Here is a 23591-nt window from a genome sequence, read left to right as displayed (position 1 = left end):
AATCTTTTTTTTATTAATTTATTCTTGTTACATCTCAATGTTTATCCCATCCCTTGTATCCTCCCATTCCTCCCCCCCCCCATTTTCCCATTATTCCCCTCCCCTATGACTGTTCCTGAGGGGGATTACCTCCCCCTATATATTCTCATAGGGTATCGAGTCTCTTCTTGGCTACCTGCTGTCCTTCCTCTGAGTGCCACCAGGTCTCCCCCTCCAGGGGACATGGTCAAATGTGAGGCACCAGAGTACGTGAGAAAGAGACCCAAAAGCTTGTGTTCCAAGGGCAGTGGAAGAAGGGCACGCACGTCCTGACCGGATCAACAGCAGGCAGTGCGAATTGGCGAATCGGCGATGACAAGAGCTGTCTGAGACGCCAACAGACACTGCACCTGGGGCTTCAACACGCGGCAGAAAGTGAAGCCACAAGACACAGTAGCCAGCGCGGGGAGGGCAGAGAAGACTTGAGTACACTGAGCAGAAATCACCAGCTTTTTCCAGTGGAGGAAGATGACGGGGATGAGCAGAGCTGGGAATAAACAGCAGTATGTAAGGCTTCTATCCGTGCTGCCACCAGACTTGGCGTGAGTGTGGAAATAAGAATATCTGGACAACGACCCATGAGCTGCCTGTTTTGCTTGCAGCTCATAGGTAGATAGACACAAACCTTATGGCAAGGAAGCCATGTTCAGAGTACCTGAGAATATTCTGTTTCTGACTGGTGCTTGAGCAAAAGTTGGGAGAGAAAGAGCAGCCCAAAATTGCTTTTCCACAATTAGCGAGTTGATTCCTCATGATCGGTGTGGAACCAGTGGACTTTATGAAATTATTTTCTAAAGAGCAGAAACAGAGTTTTGGAATAATTTAAGATATTTGTCTAAAGGCACACACAAATGACACAGCTGTGATGTGATCTAACCCTAGTCCGTTGCTCTTTCCATAACACACAGTGGCCCTTGGGAGCACAAGACAAACAGTGCTGGCCAGGACTAGAGCCCGACTCCCGCTCAGGCCCGGTCCCCTGCATAGGCAAGCAGATTTGAGCAAAATCTCCATCATTGGCGCTCGGAAGCCATCCCTTCCTCGAACCCAAAACTGAACATCTGAGAAACTGTTGCCACCCCACGTTGATATCTACCAAGTTGCTGAACTGAGGAGGGTGCTGGGTAGGAAGCAGACACATGATCACTAAATGAAAGAGGAGGAAGGCTGGGCCCAGGAAGTGAGCGGGCTGTGTGAGTGACTGACAGGAGCACCACGGCTGTGGCACCAGGAGGTTCATACTCTTTACGTTGACAATAAAAGTAAACAGATTGCCTGGAGGTCTTCCAGCGCCAGCTCCCTGGCCCCCCTAGCCTCCCAGGGCTCACAACCCAATGCTCTCTCTGTCCCAAATGTGATTCCATGTTAAATACTTGCAGAAACCAGGTGAGGTATGTGCTGCAGGGCCTGTAGTGATTGTGTCTCCAGAGCACCAGGAGTGACGCGATGATGATATTGGTTACTGCCGCTCCATGGGGAAATCAGGCTCTTTCTGAGAACACGCCAGCCATTTCCAAAGGAGAACCAGTCTCCCAAAGAAAGCTAGCTATGCACAAGAAGAGAAAGTCATGAGGGAGCCCCTGGTGCCCCCTCCCAGATGTCAAGAATGAGGGCCATTTGAAAAAGTCCTAAGAATGGGTTGGAGCATGAAATTCACTGCTTATTTCATAAACGATCTTTCTTTTCTTTTTTTTTTTTTTTTTTTTTTTTTTTGCTATTTCAATATTTTGTTTTATTTTAAGGGGTGTTAATTACAGTATTTGAATGGGGGATTTAATTCCACACAAAATATGGAAGTTTATAATATGCCTATAATACTGCTAAAAATAAACAATGGTGAAGATATAACAGAAGTTAGTTTATATTCTAAGTATTACCACGGTGTGACCATCATCACCAGCCCAGCTCAGGGCTGGAAATCCCAGAGGCTATTTCATACTCTGGTACAATGGTAGGAAAAGGAATAGGAAGGAAGGAAGGAAGGAGAGAAAGAAGGGAGAGAGGGAAGGAGGGAGGGGAGAAGAAAGGAGTGGCAGCCACACCACAACATAGAGAAGAAGTAAGCCCTGAACTACTGGCTCCATTATGCCACCTTCACCACCGTAAAATGGCACAAGAGAAACAGCCTCAACCTGGAGACAACTGTTAGTGTAAAGCAGATATTGGCGAGCTAGAGTGGAAACAGGACATGAAGATTTGTTTTAAATGTCTCTTTCACACACACACACACACACACACACACTGCGCGTACGTGCATGAATGCTTCTCAGCAGTCATGGTTAGGACACCAAGGTCCAATGCTCAGGAAGTCACAATTTCATTTGTGGGCAGATGAGTTCCAGCTTCCACTTGCAGCTTGGCATGTCTAGAGGGGCTCGTCCCTCACCGATGTCTATAGGACCATTTGTGGAATTGAGTGTCTTCTGTGCATCTGAAATGGTAGAACCTTAGCCTGGAGATCTAATGTGGTATTTATCAGTTCTTACATCCCCAGCATACAACGTTAAAAGATACACTGAACTCTGAAGGTAGCTATGCTGAACAAGTTTAAATGAACAATTGTACAGTATTCGTTTATGCTTGAAATTCCATTCCTATACCAAACTTATGGCTGCCCACACTGATGTCCCTGCCATTCAGCAGAGCTGGCAGTGTCAGTTTGATGTCTGGCTCTAGGGTTTGAGTGTACCCCAAGCTTTTCAGGACTAGGGTACTGGGCTAGTTCACACTGTCTGAACAGCAGGCACGGGCCAGCAGGCACAGCCTGATACTTGGCTGCTACCTCAAACAAGTGCTAGTGTTGGTGTTTCCTGCTGTCCAGGTGAGGAGGACAGCAGTCCCCACCTTCTTGTTCACCTCCTGGCAAATGGAGCCACCAAACTCTGTCCTGTCACTCATGTTAGTGTAGAGATGAAATCTGTCCATCTTATAGAAAACCACAAAGTTTCTCGGGGGTTTTGAGGTCTCAAAATTCACCTGGTAGCCAGGCAGCCCGCATAGCCCAACACCAGAGCACTCTGGATCAGGGACCCAAAGACATCAAGTCCACATCCAGGCCATGTTGAGATGCTCACTCTTGTATCCTGTCTTGATCTTAATATTTTCCACCCACATGCTGGCTGGCCATCCACAGTGACCTTGGCGCCCAGGGTGTTACCTGGGTGGCACGTCTCTGTAGACATCACCATGCCATACATGTCCATCTGTTCTTTGTCTCCAGGCTACAATGCACCTCGGTGGGCTCCATGTTTGCTGAGCCTGGGCTGGTAAATTCTAACTCTCAGAGGACTTCATTTCCAAATCGAGTTTCGCCCTCAGCGAAGACATCCCCGGTATACGTGCCAAGACACAGGCGTTTTCTCAGATGCAATGGCACAGGGATCAGGGCTGCAGCCAAGAGGTTGGTGCATCACAGGCAATCTTAACACTAGTGTGGACAAACACTGCCTTGCCCTGGATGTCACATTCCACTGGAGCTACAAAGAATATCGGTAAGTTTGTGCAGAAAGAAAGAATTTCCACACTGGCCAACCATTTCTTTATTTCTTTTTCTTTTTTTCTTTTTCTTTTCATTTTTTTTTTTTCTTTTTTTTTTTTTTTTTTTTTTTAAACAAAGCTTGTCTCAGATTTATTTGTAAAAAACAGCATAGGACACTGGTCATCTGTAAATGTGTGTGGGTAGGCATGTCACACCAGTCCATCTGTCTTCACATTGGCAGAAGCCTTTTCTATGGGCCCTTTACAGGGACCTGGGCACTTTTGGGAGCCTGAGCTGGGCTGAAGCCTGAGCCTTAGCTGCAGCTTTTGCCTTGGTTTGAACCTTGGGCTGTGATTTGTACAGCCTACGACCCTTGGCCATATAGCTTCGACTCTTCTTCCCAAGCTTGGGATGAGCGATGTAAGCAAGCCGCTGAGTTTGCGGCTGGGGCCCTTTGACATCTTGGGCTTAATGGACCTAGGCTTCACGAGGGCCTTAATGGTCTTTGCATGGCACTCACTGCCTTCGCGTTGTTTGCCTGTGTCTTCTTCAGGCCTTTCTTGTTCTGCTTCTTGGCAAAGTGCATGTTCCTCAGGAACTTGGGGTCACTCCCTTAAGAGATTCATATCTTTGTGACTTGGGTTTCTTGATGCCACTTCTGTGCCATTTGTGGGACTGGTTGTGTGTGGTGTGGTTCTTGGACTTGGCCGTGTCTGCGCGGTAACCGCAGCTCCCCGACAGACCATTTCTTCAACATAGTCTCCATTCTGGTCTCCACGCTGCACTTTCAATGGTATCACAGTTGCTTACAAACGGCTTGCCAAGTATTGTGGAAGCAATAGTTGATATGAACAGTTTGTCAGGTAACGTAATCCTTCACAAAGCTCACAACCGTGGTTTCCTATCTTACCCGCATCAGTTGAAGTAATAGAGTGGCGATTGATTTAAAAGTTATCATGTTATTGCAAGTCCTCTGGGGCGAGCATGGTTCTAAACACTTTCCACATGTGGGCCAAGTCTAGCAGACACACCGTCAACTGAGGTTAAAACCCAATCAGTTGACTCTCTGTGCCTATGACGTCAACTGTGTAGCATCTCCTCACTGTGTCGGAGTGAAAGACGCAGAAAACATCCAGCAGCCTGTGAGAGGAGCTGTCACTGAGAAGTTGAATTCCATGGGAGGGGTGAGGAGTATAAAGGGTGGGTAGGGGTGAGGGATAGGGGTGAGGGGCCCGGGGTTGAGAGGTGAGGGATGAGAGGTGAGGGGTGGGGGTGAGGGTGGGGTAGGGGTGAGAGGTGAAGGGTGGGAGTAGGGGTGAAGGGTGAGGGGTGAGGAGTGGGGGGTAGGGGTGAGGTAGGGGGTGAGGGGTGGGGTGGGGTGGGGATTGGTTTGGTTTGCTGCTTTCAGCTAAATCCCAAGGTCTCCCCAGTTCCTGGTTCCCTTTCCAAGGAGTGCTTCTTCAGCACCAAGAATGTTAGCTGCATTCCGAACTCTCGCCGAACCCCCACCTCTCCCTGTGTACCTATATGGGCAAGAGATATTTTAACCCAAGGCTTTCCTCTCTAGGCGCCTTGAGGAGCTGGGATGGGGCTTCAAAGGGAAATAAGAGTTCAAAAGGTGCTGTGAATAGTGAAAATAAAACTGACACTTTGAGTTTAGGGAAAGGAATATAGCTTGAAATGTAATCTTAACTTCACTGTGGGTCAATGAAGACTTCATTTGGGGTTTCTGTTTCCTAAGTCAGCTAAACAGCCGAGCATATGTATGTCCAACTTAACTCGTCCAGTTGTGAATTTCCAATGGTTTGCTTCAGCAGGAAACATAAATGCACTGAGACATCAAGACAGCCACCTGGTCATGGACAGATCAGGACGCTCCTGTTTCTCAGCCTTTACTACTGACAAGTTAGACCAGTCTGATCTCTTCAAGGACATTCCTAAATGAGACTTGTAAAACAATACAGTTCACACACTGCATCCCACAGGCGTCTTTTGTTCCTGGAGCTGTGTTCTATAATTTTCTTCATTATTTACATCTCCTGAAACACTGATGGGCTTGGGGGATGGAGAGATGGCTCAGTGGTTAATAACACCTGTTATCCTTTCAGAGGACCCAAGGTCAGTGCCCAGAACCTGCCTGGTGCCTCATAACATTTATAACTTTAGTTCCAAATGACCTAACACTCTCTTTTGGGCACAGGCACGCACATGCATACAAGCAAAATACTCATGAGCATGAAATAAATAAGTCTGAAAAATAAAATAAATAAAAATAAAACTCTAAAGAGTTTGCTATGGGCAAGGATCTAGTTTTGTTTTTCCATATGCTCTAACCTGAGTGTCCCAGCACCTTCAGTTGTTATCTTTTCTGTGTGTTGTCTTTGGTGTCTTGGTCAGCTGGACAATGCTGAGGAGATCTGTGCCTGGGCGTGTGTGTGCATGTGTGTGTGTGTGCAGGCGTGTATGCCTGTGTGTGCATGTGTGCATGTGTGTGCGCGCGCACGTGCGTGCGAGAGAGAGAGAGAGAGAGAGAGAGAGAGAGAGAGAGAGAGAGAGAGAGAGAGAGAGAGAGAGAGAGAGAGAGAGAGAGAGAGAGAGAGAGAGAGAGAGAGTTTGTGGAGGAAAAAATCTTCAGGAAAACTGCTCCTTTGCTACAATGGGATTACAGTCTCACAAACTCATTTAACTTAATAATAAAAAAAAAGGCAATTAAAGTTCTTACTTAATCTGCCAAGTACCTTGTCTCAGCGATGGCGGCTGGTCACATGGTTGGATGACCTGGGTCTGTACCTCGATGCTGTTGCCCAGTGTCCTGAGAGAAAACCGAATCACGCATTGCAAACCTAGAACAAAACCAAACATTGAACCTTGAACAGGAGCTTCAATAGGACATGTATGTACACTGTAAAGGAAAACGTCATGTGGACCATCACAGTCAGAGCCATGTGCGCCTGGAAGGGCCCAGTGTTCTTCCTAATGATCTGTATATAGCCAATTTCCTATGCACTTATGGGCAGCCCCTTCTGCAGGGTTATCTAGAGCAAACATGATACTTGAATCACATGTGGGACTAACACAGCTGCATTACATTGCAATTACATGTATATATATATTTGTATTATTCTCTGACTTAGGAGTTCCTAGGGGCAGAGATCAATGTCTCAAGTGGCTTATCCTGCATGGCCTGTGGGCTTTGTACACAGTAGATTTTGAAATATGTATTAAATGACTGAAAGAAATTTGCTGCTGGAAATTGGACGTGGCTGGGGGAAACCCCAAAACAATGTGTTTGTACGAGATAGGTGTGTGTATTTCTCTTGTGTCAAAAATATTACATGGGGTCTGTTTCATGACTGAGGAAGAACCGTGTGTGCTACAGGGGTAGGGGGGATTTTTAGTATCAAAGCATTTGTGCGCTGTGTACAGTTTCTGTTCTGCTTGAGTATGCATGTGGTTTGTAGTAGGTGCTTGTGTGTGTGTGTGTGGTTTGTAGTAGGTGCTTGTGTGTGTGTGTGGTTTGTAGTAGGTGCTTGTGTGTGTGTGGTTGTTGTAGGTGCTTGTGTGTGTGTGTGGTTTGTAGTAGGTGCTTGTGTGTGTGTGTGGTTTGTAGTAGGTGCTTGTGTGTGTGTGGTTTGTAGTAGGTGCTTGTGTGTGTGTGGTTAGTAGGTGCTTGTGTGTGTGTGGTTTGTAGTAGGTGCTTGTGTGTGTGTGGTGGTTTGTAGGTGCTTGTGTGTGTGTGTGGTTTGTAGTAGGTGCTTGTGTGTGTGTGGTTTGTAGTAGGTGCTTGTGTGTGTGTGTGGTTTGTAGTAGGTGCTTGTGTGTGTGTGTGGTTTGTAGTAGGTGCTTGTGTGTGTGTGTGGTTTGTAGTAGGCGCTTGTGTGTGTGTGTGGTTTGTAGTAGGTGCTTGTGTGTGTGTGGTTTGTAGTAGGTGCTTGTGTGTGTGTGGTTTGTAGTAGGTGCTTGTGTGTGTGTGTGGTTTGTAGTAGGTGCTTGTGTGTGTGTGTGGTTTGTAGTAGGTGCTTGTGTGTGTGTGTGGGCTTTGTAGTAGGTGCTTGTGTGTGTGTGTGTGGTTTGTAGTAGATGTTTGCACACGTGTGAGTGGATGCAGAGGCCTGTGGCTGATGCCCAGGGTCTTCTTCAGTCATTCTCCAACTAAGTTATTTGAGGCAGGGTCTCTCAATTGAACCTATAGAAGTAGTCTTGCTAGCTAGTTTTTTCCAGGGACACTCCACTCCATCTCCTCCTCCTAAGCATAGGCCTGGACAGATGCCATGCAAACAATAAAAGACCACAGATGCCCAAAACAGACTACTATACCGAGCAAAACTTTCAATCACCATAGATAGGGAAAACAAGACATTCTATGACAAAAGCAAGTGTAAACAGTATCTAGCCACAAATCCAGCCCTATAAGAGATACTAGGAGGAAAATTTCAACTCAAGGAGGCTAACTATACACAAGAAAAATACAGGAAATAAATATTCTCACATCCAAAAACCCAAAAGAAAGAAAGCACACACATACGCATTCTACTACCACCAACATCAGAATAACAGGAACTAACAACCACTGGTCATTAATAACTCTCAACATCAATGGCCTCAACTCCCCAAGAATAAGACATAGATTACTACAATAAATGCAAAAACAGGACCCTTTATTCTCCTCCATACATGAAACACACCTCAGCAACAAAGATAGACATTACCTCAAAGAAAAGGGTTGGAAAAGAATATTCTAAGCAAATGAATGCAAGAAGCAAGCTGGAGAGGCCATTCTAGTATCTAATAAAATAGACTTATTTGGTTGTTTGTTTGTTTTCAGATATATATGTCAGCTTTTAATAAACACTTCCATACTTAACAAGTGATTTCATTATTTAACATAAATATAGATACCACAATATTTCTTTGTCTTTTGATATGTCTTTCAATGTTAAACCATCATTTCTCACTGTTACACATTGATTATTTTATGTATGCCTAGGAAAATAGCAACATTATACTTAATAATCTCCACTGTTTTTAATTAATTTTATACTTTTTATATATTCATTTATATTATTGCATATATTTACAATAAACTACCTACAGCAAAAAGAAACATGGAACAATCAGGAATTAGATAAATGTTACATTCTTAGTGTTTTGGCCATTTGTATCTGGTAGCCTTGAAGAAAACATCTTTCCTATCTTGGTGCATCTAAAATTCTAACTAAAAAAAGGGCAATCTTGGAAGCAGGCAGAATTGATGACCAAACTCTACCAAGACAGGGTAAGCAAGCCCTCAATAGTTTCTGCCTCACAACTATGTCTGTCAGATATATTGAGCCAGAAGGCTGAAGATGATGCTCCAACATCATAGAGTTTTGGATGACTGTTCAGGCAGCAAACTCTCTCTATCTGCTTTTCATTTTGGAAGCTGTTAACCTGCACTGCACTTCCAGTTCACTCAGGTAATTAAGTTTTATTCTTTCTCAAGTCTCTGATGGGGTTGAAGACCAGATAGTTTAATCTTACAATTAAGCTTCGTTGTTTAGGGGGTAAGATGTGTTTAGATCTAGATAGATGTTTTAAGTTGATAATGATGAAATACAATGGATATTGATTTAAAATAGAGTTTCAACCAAAACTCATCAAAAAAATGGGGAAGGACACTTCATACTCATTAAAAGAAAATACACGAAGATGATGTCTCAATTCTGAATATCTGTGCCCCAAATGCAAGGGTACTCACATCCATAAAAGAAACATTACTAAAACTTAAATCATACATTAAACCCCACACATTAATAGTGGGAGATCAAGACAGAAACTAAATGGAGAAGTAATGAAATTAATAGATGTCATGAATCAAATGAACCTAACAGATATCTACAGAACATTTCACCCAAAGGCAAAAGAATACACCTTCTTCTCAGCATCTCATAGAACCTTCTTCAAAATTGGCCATATACTCCATCACAAAGCAAGCCTCAACAGATACAAGAAGATTGAAATAGTCCCTTGCATCTTATCAGACCACTGTGCTTTAAAGCTGTAACGCAACAACAACAGAAATCCTACAAACTCATGGAAAATGAACAGCTCCTTACTCACTGACCACTGGGCCAGGGACAAAATGAAGAAATTAAATACTTTCTAGAATTCAATGAAAATGAAGGCACAACATACCCACACTTATGGGACACAAAGAAAGCAGTGCTAAGAGGAAAGTTCATATCACTAAGCGCTTTCATAAAGAAATTGGAGAGATATGCATACTAGAAATGTAATAGCACACCTGAAACTTCTAGAACAAAAAGAAAGAAACATACCAAAGAGGAACAGACAGCTGGAAATAATCAAACTCAGGTCTGAAATTAATAAATTAGAAACAAAGAGAGCAATACAAAGAATCAACAAAATCAGGAGCTGGCTCTTTGAGAAAATCAACAAGATAGACAAACCCTTAGCCAAACTAACTAAACAGCAAAGAGACAGTATCCAAATTAACAAAATCAGAAATGAAAAGAGAGACATAACAACAGACACTGAGGAAACCCAAAACCTCATTAGGTCTTACTAAGGAAATAGAAGCAGTCATCAAACTCTCCCAATCAAAAAAAAGCCCAGTGCCAGATGGTTTTAGTGCAGAACCGTAGCAGACATTTAAAGAAGAGCTAATATCAAAACTCCTCAAACTATTCCACAATATGGAAACAGAAAGAACATCACCAAACTTATTCTATGAAGCCACAGTCATCCTGATACCCAAACCACACAAAGACTCAACAAAGAAAGAGAATTTCAGTTTCACTCATGAACATTGATGCAAAAATACTCAATAAAATACTCACAAGTCAAATTCAAGAACATGCCAAATATATCATCCACCATGATCAAGTAAGTTTTATCCCATGGTTGCAGGTATGGCTCAACATAGGAAAACCCATCAATGTAATCTGACATACAAGCTTAAAGAAAAAAATATCACATGATCATCTCATAAGATGGAGGAAAAGACTTTGACAAAATAAAACACTGCTTCATAATAAAAGTATTAAAGAGATCAGGGACACAAGGCCCATACCTAAACATAATAAAGGCTATACATAGCAATCAATAACCAACATCAAATTAAATGGAGAGAAACTCAAAGAAATTGTACTAAAATTAGGAACTAGACAAAGCTGCCCACTCTACCCATATCTCTTCAATATCATATTTGAAATTCTAGCTACCGCAATAAGAACTAAAGAGGATCCATATCAGAAAGGAAGAAGTCACAGTATTGCTATTCACAGATGATACGATTATATATGACCCCCAAATCCCACCAGAGAACTCCTACAGCTGATAAACAACTTCAGAAAAGCGGCTGGATACAAGATTAATTTTAAAAAATCAGTAGTCCTCCTGCATACAAATGGCAAACTGGCTGAGAAAAAACTACACCCTTCAAAATAGCCACAAGCAATACAAAGTATCTTGTTGTAACTATAAACAAGCAAGTCAAAGATCTGTATGGCAAGAAATTCAAGTCTCTAATAAAAGACATTGAAGAAGATGTCCTCACATCTATCCCAATCTCCTGGTAAGTAAAGATTCTAGTGTCCAATATTTGACCACCTCCCCTTGGTGGGGAGCCCTGGTGGCACTCAAAGAAAGAATAGGTATGCTACCAGGATGAGACTTGATAGCCTATGACCATATAGTGGGGGAGGAGTTCTCCCAGGATCTTAGATCTAGGGGAGAGGAATAGGGTGAAAGCAGGAGGGAGGGAAGAATGGGAGGATACAAGTGATGGGATAACAATTGAGTTGTAATCTGAATAAATTAATTAAATAAAAAAACAAAACAAAACCCAAATTACCAGCACAATTCTTTACGTACCTTGAAAGAACAAATCTAAATTTCATATGGAAAAGTAAAAACAAGACTAGCTAAAAATATCCTATACAATAAAAGAACTTCTGGAGGTATCTCTATCCCTGACTTCAAGCTATATTACAGAGCAATAGTAATAAAAGTTGCATGCAACTGGCATAAAAATAGACTGGTTGATCAATGGAATCAAATAAATGACACAGAAATAAATTCACATACCTATGGACACTTGATTTTTGAAAAAGGAACTAAAACCATACAATGGAAAAAGGGCAACATCTTTAACAAATGGAGCTAGTCTAACTGGATGTCTACATGTAGAAAAATGCAAATAGATCCATATTTATCACCCTGCAAAAAACTCAAGTCCAAGTGGATCAAAGACCTCAACATAACACCAGATACATTAAATCTATTAGAAGAGAAAGTGGGGAAGATCCTTGAACTCATTGGCACAGGAGACAACTTCCTGTACAGAATACCAATAGGTTCTAAGATCAACAATTAATAAATAGGAGTTCTTGAGACTGAAAAGTTTCTACAAGGCCAAGGGCATTGTCAGTAGAATGAAATGACATTCTATAGATTGGGAAAAGATCTTCACCAGTACCACATCCAAAAAAGAACTATTATCCAAAATATATAAGGAACTCAAAACATTAAACACCAACAAACAAAATAGCTCAATTGAAAAATGGGGCACAGAGCTAAAAAAAAAAAAAAAACATTCTCAACAGAGGAATATGGAATGGCTGAGATGTACTGAAACAAATGCTCAATGTCCTTAGTCATCAGGGAAATGCAAATAAAAATGACTCTGAAATTCCTCATTACACATGTCAGAATGGCTAAGATAGAAAACTCAAGTGATAGCACATGCTGGCAAGGATGTGGAGAAAGGAGAAACTCCTCCACTGCTGGTGCGAGTGCAAACTTGTACAAACACTTTGGAAGGCTGTCTGGCACTTTCTCAGAAAACTGGGAATAGCTCTTCCTCAAGACCCAACTATACAATTCCTGCATATATATCTGAAAGATGCTCCACCATACAACAAGGACACTTCTCAGTTATGCTCATAGCAGCTTTATTCATAATAGCCAGGAAGTGGAAACAACCCAGCTGTCCCTCCGCCAAAGAATAGGTAAAGAAATTGTGGTACATTTACACAACTAAAACTACTCAGGAATTAAAAACAAAGAAATCATGAAATTTGCAGGCAAATGGATGGAACTAGAAAAGATCATCTTGAGTGAGGCTGCCTCGCCACAGGGGAAGAGAGGGGATGGGAAGGGGGGCTCCTCTTTACAGAGAAATAAGGGAAGGAGATGGGAGAAGGAGGGACTGGGAAGTGAGGAGGGATGGGGCTAGAACAGGATGTAAGATACATACATACATACATACATACATACATACATACATACATACATACATACACACACACATACATACTAAAAAAGAAAACTAATTAAACAAGAATGAGATGGACCGTACATTTGGTGTCCTGTCAGTTGTGGGAAACAGTATTCTGCTGGCCTTTAACTTACATGACTGAAGATTTAATAAAATGGAGAGACAACATGTGTCTCACAGCCTAAAATGAAAAGATTAACTGAGATACAGGCAGGGATTTCTGAAGTCCACAAGAAGCTAGGAGATAGTATAAATTAAAACTGTAATCTCATAACCATAAAAGCAAGTCAGTGCTGTAAACAATGCAGTAACAATGCAGAAATATTTTGAAGCACGGAGACAGAGTTGGGGACTGTCCCCAGATGGCCGGGAAGAGGACAGGCTGGCAAAAAGAAGTAAGTAAGTATGCCCCTGCTTAATTAAAGAGCTATGACCTGGTAAAATGGCATTCCCAAGGAAACGCCCCAGATGATGTGTCTGGGTTGGTCCCCAAGGTCAAGGAAGGGGCTCTCTGTGAGAAAGGGTTCTAACATAAGCAAACTCACCCATTGTTGGTAGTATCTCCCATTCCTTAGCCCTACATAGCAACAATGGTGAAATGAATGAATAGACCTGTGAGAAGAATCCCCGCTCAGGCCAGGGAAGTGCGTGAGGGGCAGCTATCCCACGCATCAGTCTGAGAGCCCTGACATAAACATGTAGACCTCATGGGCCTCACCGATGCCCCAGCTGCAGACTGCAGACAAGATGGAGGCTGGCACATGTTTGCTCTTGTAGATGGGGCCCTGGGAAAGAGGTTGGGCTCACACTGCTGACTGTGTCGCTGTAACTTCTTCTGTGGTAAGAGGTACTGGTAAGGGGACTTCTGAGAGTGCCCTTTCCTGTGATGACTTCCACACACGGCTCCTGACTTATTGTTAGGTCCCTCTAATTGTATGTTGCGAAACTGTCACTCCTTTCTATCCTGCTTCCACGCCTGAGAACTAGGGCTAACCCTGAAAGATAGCTGTAAGATTAAGTAAATTGTAAGTGTGCAAACTGTTCAAGAGACACCCTCACATGCACTGAAACATTTGCATGCGAGCTGCTGTTTGCTCCCACTCATCTGAACCACACGTGTGCATGTGCACTCTTTGTTCCGGAAGAGTGTGGTTAAGTATGGATGCAATTGTGCATTTTTTTTTTCCAAAAAGGTGCAGGATTCTCTCTCCTCCTGCCCAGGTGGTTGATGGTCCGTCTCCATATGGAGTTAGCACTTGCTTTGGTCGCCGTGCCCACTAGTGTTGATGGTAGCTACACCTGCAGAAAGAACAGCTGTATGAGCCCCTCCTGGGGAACAGTTTCAATGACTTTGAATTTTGAGAGAGAAACCAGAAAGTTTTACAGAGTTAGGACCTCCGGCCTGCCCTCTGCTGCACTTCGTACCACTGACCTCAGGACAAAGAAGTTGAGTGAGGGGGAGAGATGGCTATTTAATGGTGTGGAGTGGCAAATACAAACTCTAGAGACCCTATGCCACAACGCCATGAGCATACTACCAACACCACATGCTTAAAAGTGGTTACAACTGTGAGAGCTATGCTATCCATGTGTTTACCACAATTAAGTAAAGGAAAATATGCAAAATTATAGCTTTTAAAAGAAATGCTTACGTGTTTACTTCATACTCTGTCCTGTGTAGGCTCAATGTTTTGGCAGCAAGAACTTAGGAAACTGTCAGGATAAAATTCAGAAAATCTGCATATAACTGGGTTAAATTTAGCAGCATAAAGCTGGGCTTGCATGTCAAAGCTATGAACTTACAATTGCCCAGGCATGCCTGTCAGACTTCTTTCATTTTCCTTTTGTGCACACCTTACTTGAGATTTATTTCTTGATTCTCCAAGTCCAGAGTAGAAAAAGCATCTGCTACAGCAACACGTAGGCATAGTGGCCTGGGTAGATCACAGAGGGAAAGGCAAGGGTTGTGTTTGGCTTTGTAGGTGAGCAGGCTGTGCCCGGTGCTGCACTCAGAGACACAAAGGCGCTAACGCTTGGGAAGAAACACAGAGGCGCATCAAACCTCCAAACTATGTAGGTTTTATTTTCTTTCAAACCCTTCTTTCCTTTTTCCTTCCTTTCCCAGGTCTCTCCTTCTCTCTCTCTACCTCAATACTTTAAAGACAGAGAGCAAGTATGCCTTTTCTTGGGCTTTTTAAAATGCCACTTTGGTTTCTGAATAGAGAATTATAGGAAAATCTCATGCTGTAGCCCAGGCAAGACACACATGTGGTTGCTTGCACCGAAGGACAGAAGTGGTGGGGTGCGTGAGCTCACAGCAGCCAGAGGAGAAACTGTGGAGCCAGAAGCAAATGTGTGGTGTTTGAAGATCCGGAACTGGATGAGACGTAGGAAGATAGAAGCAAGATAGATGGTCAGGAGGGCAGCCAGGACCGACTGCTGGCCAGGGCCACACCTACATGTAAGGCAGGAATGAAAACCCCTTGGCCTTGGAGGCGAGGGCAGGAGGCAGAGGCACAACTGCTCATGTTGTGAAGAAGGGAAGCAGAGAGCATGGGACATATATGCCAGGAAGGGGCAAACTTGGTGGTAGGGGAAAAAAAAGATGTTCTTCTGTAGTTGTTACATTCTTAGTGGCAGTGTGTGTGTGTGTGTGTGTGTGTGTGTGTGTGTGTGTGTAAAATCTCAAATGTTGTTCACAAGAACCGTCCACTATTAGTTTGATCTTATTTTTTTTTTCTGGTTGGCCTTACACGTCACCAAATAGGTCACAAGTGCTCGTCAGTGAGCTCCAATGTTCCTCCTGCCTCCGCATCCCATTTTACCATCACCATGACTACAAATGTGTGCCTCTGAGACTAACTATTTATATAGGATTGGGGCCTTGAACTCTGCTCTTCACACTTGCAAGGCAAACACTTCACAAACTAAGCCACCTTCCCAGGTTCCTAGTGGTGTCAGAGATCAGGATGAAGGCCTAAAGACAAACATAGATTGCAAGATAGAAAAGTGTTGTGCTGGAATGTGGAAGGGCCTTTGCCTGCACTACATGAACTCTCCTGACATGTTGCATGAACTCTTCAGATCACCCAGTCACCCCATCACCACAGAAGATCCAGAAAGTCAGCCAGCAGTACAAGTTTTCAGTGAGTCTGAGAAATAGTAATGCAATGGGCTCTGCACTCTGCGTTTACCTTTCCAGCAGCCTTCCGGAAATAACACGTAACAGGGAATGGTTATGGGGCGGGGCTATGAGAGTAACGTCCTCAAAGTAGTTGGTACAAACACCGAGTAACAGGTGCTATTTAGAGCAACACATCTTACTGTACGCACGTGTGTGAGGAGATATGTGAGCAAGTGTCTAAGTACACGTGTAAGCATGTGTTCTCAGGCTTCTCCTCCCAAAGCGGCCACATGTGTGCACCCATGTAACAGACAATAGACTGTCAGGCAACATTAGGGCTCCTGTGGTGCCACAGGGAGATCCAGGGAGATCCATGATATTTGCTCCCAATCCCTGGTATAAAGCTTCCAAAACCAACAGAGCATACTAGGAGTTTTCTTTCTATTATAGGTGTGCACAGACCTAGTCCATTTAAATTTGCAAATTTTTTTTTTTTACAGTGTAGAACACAATTTTGAGTACAGGCATCCTTCCATGTTGTAGATATCTCATAATTTGTTGGCAAAGAAATGTTGATATTATTCTTTAGAACTTATTCTAAAAATTCAGTCTTGCTGCTCATTCCACATGTCAATAACTCACCCACATCTTTTTCTCGCCAGTCTCACTAAGATTTATATCTTTGTTCATCAGAAAGAAGGATTTTTTTTTCTGTTGGTTTCATGTGCTCTATTCTACCTTTTGTTTTATTGCTTGGACATTTGGATCGTCCTCATCATGTCCAATGGTCTCCTCATTGCCCAGTGTCTTAGGGTGGACTGAGGCTGTTGATGGAGCCCGTGCTCTTCAGCATGTGACTTTACAGTTACTAATTCTCCTGTAAGCCAGCGTTCGCTGTGTCCCCTGACTTTGCGTGTAGTGTATCATCATTTTCATGCTCCATTCCCTATGATTTCTCATTCCCAGTTGTTGTTTACTAGAGTGATTTAATTTCTACAGTCCTAGGTTAACCGTTCCTTTTGTTCTTGATTCTACTTCTATTATTTCCTATTCAGCTACAGCTTTTCCTGAATTCTACCCTTTTGCGCTTAGCAAAGCTCCCGTTAAGCTCTAATTCGGTTTCACTCCTAGAGAGAGACTCGCACGTCCCTGAGCAAACACTATATTCTGCTGCTGTTACTGTGTGTTTGATAAGGGATTCTTGGTCTATTTTGCTCAAGTCTTCTGTCTTCTGCTTAGATGTTTTTGATTATTTATATTTTCTTCTAATTCCATCAGTATTTGTTTCATGTATTGAGGATGGGAAGAAGTAAGCAGTCCCAGCCCACCTTCCTCACTTAGGAAGTCTGCTGGCTTTTGCTTGGGAGCCCTGCGGCATGGAAGTTCTGTCAAATTGGCAGGCTCATCTATTCATGCCTGAGAGATTGAGGTCTATTGCCTGATATTCACTAAATGTAAAACCATTGCTTCATGCATCTTATCAAATATGCTATCATTATTTGAGCTGGAAAGGCAAATCTGGTCTCTGACTTGTGCATAAAAATAAAAGTTGATTGAACTGAACATCAAGTAGTTGCAATATAATATCTCAAACTTGTTAACGAACTTGGTCCTTCAAGGCTATACATGCTGTTAGTATTGTTACTATTGTATTGCTGAGCCAGGGCAAGCCCTCCGCCTCTGCCACCCTACTCTGTCACCATAGCACAGACTTGCCAAAAAAGAGTGACCAATGGGCAGTGGCCTAACAACTTTAATGTAAGATATTAATCTGTATACTTCTTCCGTCCTAATTTCTGACAGTTAACTTTCAAATGGGCTCTTGAGAATGAGAACAGAAGTTTGAAAGTGTGAGAAGGAAAGACTGTGACTCGATCACAGAATAGACCAAAGAGCCCAGTGACCACACGCATGATCCTCAGCTCCCCAGTCCTCATCCTGATATACCAGTGCCCTCTCTCTCTCTCTCTCTCTCTCTCTCTCTCTCTCTCTCTCTCTCTCTCTCTCTCTCTCTCTCTTTCTCTCCCTCTCTCCCCCCCCCTCTCAAGTAAGTCTACAATTTTGTTTTTAGTACATTCTTGGCTGACCTGGGGTCATGAGTCCACTGGACACAGGTTGAGCATGACTGTGCAACTCTTGGGAGAATAAATAATCATTGAAGCTAGTAGATTAAGGGGAGGAAGATATAGAATAATCTCAGTCAATTAGGAATGGTGAACTGACAAGAGTAGAGCTCACGGAGAGTCCATAAGTGAACACTAGGAAGCTGGGGTTGTAGCTAAGGCCAGAGTCAAAAAAACAAAACAAAACAAACAAACAAAAAAAAAAACCATAAAACCTGAGCCAGTGTCTACTGACCTGGAATCACTGGTGTGTGTGCAGAATTAACAATCTTTCCATCCATGGGTTTGCTGGCACACACACCTTCCATGTCATCACTCAACAGGGCCTGCATTCCTTCTAGCTGAGCCTCATCCAGTTGGATATCGCTGTGGGCACTTCTCAACCCTGATAGCCATGCCTTCTTAAACTGCCATAATCCTAGAAATCAAAGAACAACAAAGCTGATAAACAAAAGGAAAAACAGGTAGGGGGATGTTCCTCATTTGAAAGGGGGTGCGGGTATGGAAAGGAGGGTGTACTGTGGGAAAACTAAGACTGGAGATACCCATTTTCATAACATTAAACTCTCTCTCTCTCTCTGTCTGTCTGTCTCTCTCTGTGTCTCTCTCATTCTCTCTCTCTGTCTTTCTGTCTCTGTCTCTGTCTCTCTGTCTTTCTGTCTCTGTCTCTGTCTCTCTGTCTCTCTCTCTCCCCCCTTCTCTCTCATGTATCCTCTAACCAAGTGAAAGATGAAAGGCTAACAGTTAACTGCACTTAGACGAATCTCAAGTTGGATCTCTAGTTCCTGATCTTACAATGAATTTTATTTTCTAGTTTATTTCAATTCTTCACTGTTTGCTCATCTCCGATTTTGCCTTATATCTTTCACAGCCACAAAATCAATTAATCATTTCTACATGCCATAAACATTTCACGTTCCCGGTTAACTCCCTGTGATGGCACCTGCGATGGTCATGAGGAAATAGTGGATGACTATGGGTGGTGGGGAATGTTCTCTCTTCTACATCACATAGACAAGGGCACAGAAGGCCAGAGAGCTGAAAGCACAACTCTGACATCACACAGGTGGAAGTAACACCACGATAAAATCTCTTCTCTGACCTAACTCCTTTTCCTTCCCAGGACTCCATGACACTAGGGATGTCATTCCTTCAAAAATAAATTCAGATATGTTAATAAATTATTTGAGGTTTCCTTGATGGAGGATCTCCTTCCAGCACAAAGTAATTTTGTTAAAAAAAAAAAAAAGCCAGCAAGAACAGAAAAATCTGACTATCTGTGACACTGTCAGCAAACTCAGAGGTTTCCAAAGAAAATATAAGTGATGAGAATATGTAGGGGTCATGTGATCCACTCCAGAGCAGCGAGCTGGCTCCTGGATCTGCTTCAGGCAGTGTCCTCTCTTACCAGCACATTCTCTCCACAGCTTCCTTGAGGTTGCTCCCATGTTTATCCCAGCCTTTGTAAGAGGATGTTTCCCCAGGGCCCCAAAGCAAGACACCCAGCTCATTCTTTGTGGAGAACTCCCTGCAGCTTCATGGACTCTCACATCCTGTGTTTCGCATTTCTTTAAATCTGTAGAATCTGCCATAACTGACTCAACAGGCCACAGAAGAACCAAACTTACTGTAAGGAATACCAACTGAGTCCCTGGGACCACATCAACCTACATAAAAGCATCTTCTGTAAAAGGATCTGTGGGACCGTGAGAACATTACTAAGGCATCCAACACAACTGAATGTTTAAATTGTGTAAAATGCTAAATGCTGTTGTTAGTCATAGAGATGCAGTATTTTACTAATAATGGCTGGCAAGTTAGTTCAGTGAGTACAGGGGCCTAGATCAGCAGCTAAGCTTGATCCTGGGATCTACAGGGTAGGAGAGAAGTGACTTCCAAAAAGTGACCCCCTAACTTCCACCCATGAACTGTGGCTGGTAAACCTTCCCTCTGCCTCCCACATAAACATATGTAATATTTTTTTTCTCATTGCTTCCGCCTTCTCTCAGTCCTACCTCTCTCCAACCACACAGATCACCAGTGTTCGTTGGTCCCATTTTATACCTGGAAAAACAACCTTTGGGACTTTGAAAGATTTATCAGTGCAGCTGAGTCAGGTCGTAAACCCAGGGTTCCCTAATTTAAGGCATTAGGAAGCCATGTCTGTGGTCACTAACTGCTACAAGGAAGGATTAGCAGCAATGTGAAGATGAAGATGGGAGTCAAAGAGTGGCTGAGCCGAGCCTGGAACCCCATGTCAGGGCTCTGGCATCTATGAGTAGATTTATTATTTATTATTCTTGGAATCTACTCATATCATTTTTCCTTGTTCACTGCTCTGCCTTGTTGGAAAAAATTATTTTCATCTGTGTTTTGCAAGTTTTACATAACTTTCGATGTCTTCTAGACTGATTCCTCTTCTGATTGTGAACCAGGAATGACCTGAAAACCAGGCAAAAAGTAATACAGGTGGCGATGGTATTGATAGTGACACCCAGGGCTAGCCTTCCCTAGGATTAGCGTCTCTTATGAAACTGAGGAGCAAACTAAAAATATCAGAAGACAAATGTTAAATATCCACCATAAGATGAAAGAATTCCTTATTCTGTGATTGCTAGGAGCCTGAGGAATGGCTGCCATGTGTTGAGACAGGCCAGAAGACCTGAGTACAAAGGTATCATGCAAACAAAGAGTACCATTTCCACATGGGGTGGGTGGGGGGCCCGAGCACACGGGGTCCAGGACGTGAGCTGCAGAGCACCCTCTCCTGCACAGACACCTGAGTCTGGGATTTGTATCTGGAATGTTCTCCCCAGTTAGGTCATTGTTTACATAACTGTGAAGTGCAGTTTCATCTGGATATCTGGAGTGAGAATTTGCAAGTGAAGAAAACAAGGACACAAAACATCCAGCGTTCCCACGACATAGCTAAATAATCACGACGAGTGACTGCGACAAGGACACAGCACCCACCAGGTCACACTGAGGGAAGCAGGTGTGGATGTGAGAGTTTTGGTCAGGCTAGAAATTTACCATCACTTGGAAAGAGGAAACTGACCAGGATGCCTGGGAAAACTGAGCCCAAACCTAGAGGAAAAAGATGTAAGCTTTAAATGCCAAACAGGAGAGTGTATCCACGTGTGGCCCATAGGCCACCCTAAAAGAAAACTCTGGGCAGCGTTTCAGTGTGAGTGGAAGAGAGAGGCTGCAGCACTCACCAAGATGCTCATTGCATGCCTGTGGCTGATCAGTATAAGAGATGCGTGGTGTTTAGAAAATGACCGGCATTGTTAATAATGTCATAAGTACACTAATTGTTATGGAGAAAGTCATCGCAAAGTGGCATCCCCTCCAATCTGGTTTATTCCTCCTACATTTGAAGTTCTCTCTTAGAATTAGAACAAACTAGATGAATGGCCAGGCTTCTCCCAAGTACGATTAAATCACTTCATCCCATTGCAACCCAATTCCTTTATGTGCAAAAGGGAATAACTAACTCCATCTAATTTAGAGGAATATTAAAGAAACCAAAATGAAATTATTTCATAACTTACTTTTATTTCATATTTATTTTGTTGTACAATTACTGTGCCCTAGACTTTCTTTTCACTTTTCCATTTCTTTCCAAATTCTCACTGACTCTCCCCTCTCCTTCTGTCTTTGGTCTGCATTTAGCTTTTGTAGGTAACAGGATTGTTATTGCATCTCACAGATAGCTGGAAATCTGTTTGGCTCTGAAAGGCACTGTGGCTCAGAGCTGAGTTCTGTAGCCCGCCCAGTGTTTGTCCTGTGTACAAGGGACCCTAGCTTGTTCCCTCTGTGTGGCCCCGTGTGGCCAGTTAACAGTATGTGATGTCTTAAAGTCCCTCTCTTTGGGGTTTGGCACTACTCGATTCCAACCAAAAATCGCCTATTGCTACCTAAGTCATGATTAAACCTAAAAGAGTAGGAGTAATTATGGTTCATGGGGTCACTTTATAAGGCCGACATCTCTCCTGCTGTATCCCTCTTTCTTCAAATGTGCCCAGGAGTAATAAGAGTTTCCAGGGATCAGCCCAAGCATCTGAACTAATCTACCTCCACATCTCGGTGATATGTGTTAGAAGATGTGGCTGCCCCAGGCGGAGCTGTTCACCCGTGTTTTACTCACTACCTGGCACAGGTGCGAGCCAAATCCTGGTGAACCTCCTCCCTCCACTTCGTGACTTGAGGGAGTGAACCGTGTCTGAGGAGTGACATGAAACCCCACGAAATGCGTCTACACAAACAACAGCTCTTCAAGCAAGGCAGGTTTCCCCACAGTCCGCGCACCTGGATCGACAGGAATAGTCAGTAAAGAGCAGACTGCCCATCAACAAGGCACAATTTGGTCTCTGCTGCAGGGAAACAGGAAGCAGTATTTGCAGCTCCTGTTCTGGGCAGGGGATGTGCACAAGAAGCAGCAGCCCTACATGTACGCAGCAACCATCCCACCACCCCGCATACATAAAGAAAATGAGTAGGGCCGTTAAGAGGAAAGGTAGACTAAAATAGGAGAAAATGAAAACTTAACAGGACTATGGATTGCTTCGGGAGAACGGACAGGAAGTAACTTTTAAATTCCACAGCATTGTTTTCCTATTCAAATAACTCCATTTTTCCTGGCAGGACTGCACTTAAGTAATGTGCTTTTGATTCCTTACACAAATGTCTGCAAAATGGCCAGAATACAATAAAAGGATACTTGATTTCTTCTTATGAGCAAATCTACCCCCACTGCCTTTGAGATGTGTGTGTGTGTGTGTGTGTGTGTGTGTGTGTGTGTGTGTGTGTGTGTGTGTTTGTGTGTGTGTAAAGTTTTATTAGAATAGGATGCTCGGGTATGTGGGTTGGTCAGGTGAGATCATTGGCTGTTTTTGTGCTACAGTAACAGAACTGAGTAGCTGGTGTGGGTACTGTGGCTTGCAAAACCTAAAATATTTACAGTATATCCCTTTGTAGAAGTTTGTCAACCCTTAATCTAAAGGGAAATAATAGGTAGGTATGCAGGAAATTCTAGTGGTGCTTAATAAGGGGATGGATCGGAAATTTGCACTGTCAGGGGGCAAAAGAGGAGGACACCCGGGTGATCTGAGTGTCTTGATGCTAACAGCGAAGCAGGAAGTAGGACTGCCTTTCCCCTTTCCTCTGTCCTGATGCCAAAGGGGTCCTGTACCATGCCTGACACTCCATCTCATTAAGACCTTGTGCCCAGGGAACCTTATATTTTTCTTAGCAATAAACGTATGACACTATATAAATATGGCAGGTAGAATATTCATCTAGCCAGCTGGGCTTTTCAGGCACTCTCTTCACCCCTTCATGCCTGGCTCCCTGACTGCTCATTTTCTCAGGCCACCAAACTGCATACGGTGCCCAAGCTCCTCTCCCAGTCTCTGCTTCCCTCCACTTTCAGATATATGAGCATTGTGCAAGGCAGCCAGTGTCCTATAAGTCCTAGCTGGCACTTGGGTTGTCTGGTTCTGCCACATCACACATCTCACAGTTGAGTCACCTCAGTTTCTGTGG

At 43.3% G+C, this 23591-nt stretch overlaps 1 pseudogene; it reads right to left on the bottom strand.

The window, feature by feature from the left end:
- Positions 1-2613: 2613 nt before the first annotated feature.
- LOC127206462 (voltage-dependent anion-selective channel protein 1-like) overlaps positions 2614-23591 on the bottom strand; it is a 51604-nt pseudogene continuing 30626 nt past the window's right edge.

This window comes from Acomys russatus, chromosome 23, assembly GCF_903995435.1.
Source record: "Acomys russatus chromosome 23, mAcoRus1.1, whole genome shotgun sequence".
Lineage (NCBI taxonomy): Eukaryota > Metazoa > Chordata > Mammalia > Rodentia > Muridae > Acomys > Acomys russatus.
The sequence above is the reverse complement of the archived record's forward strand: the minus strand, read 5'-3'. Positions and strand labels throughout refer to the sequence as shown.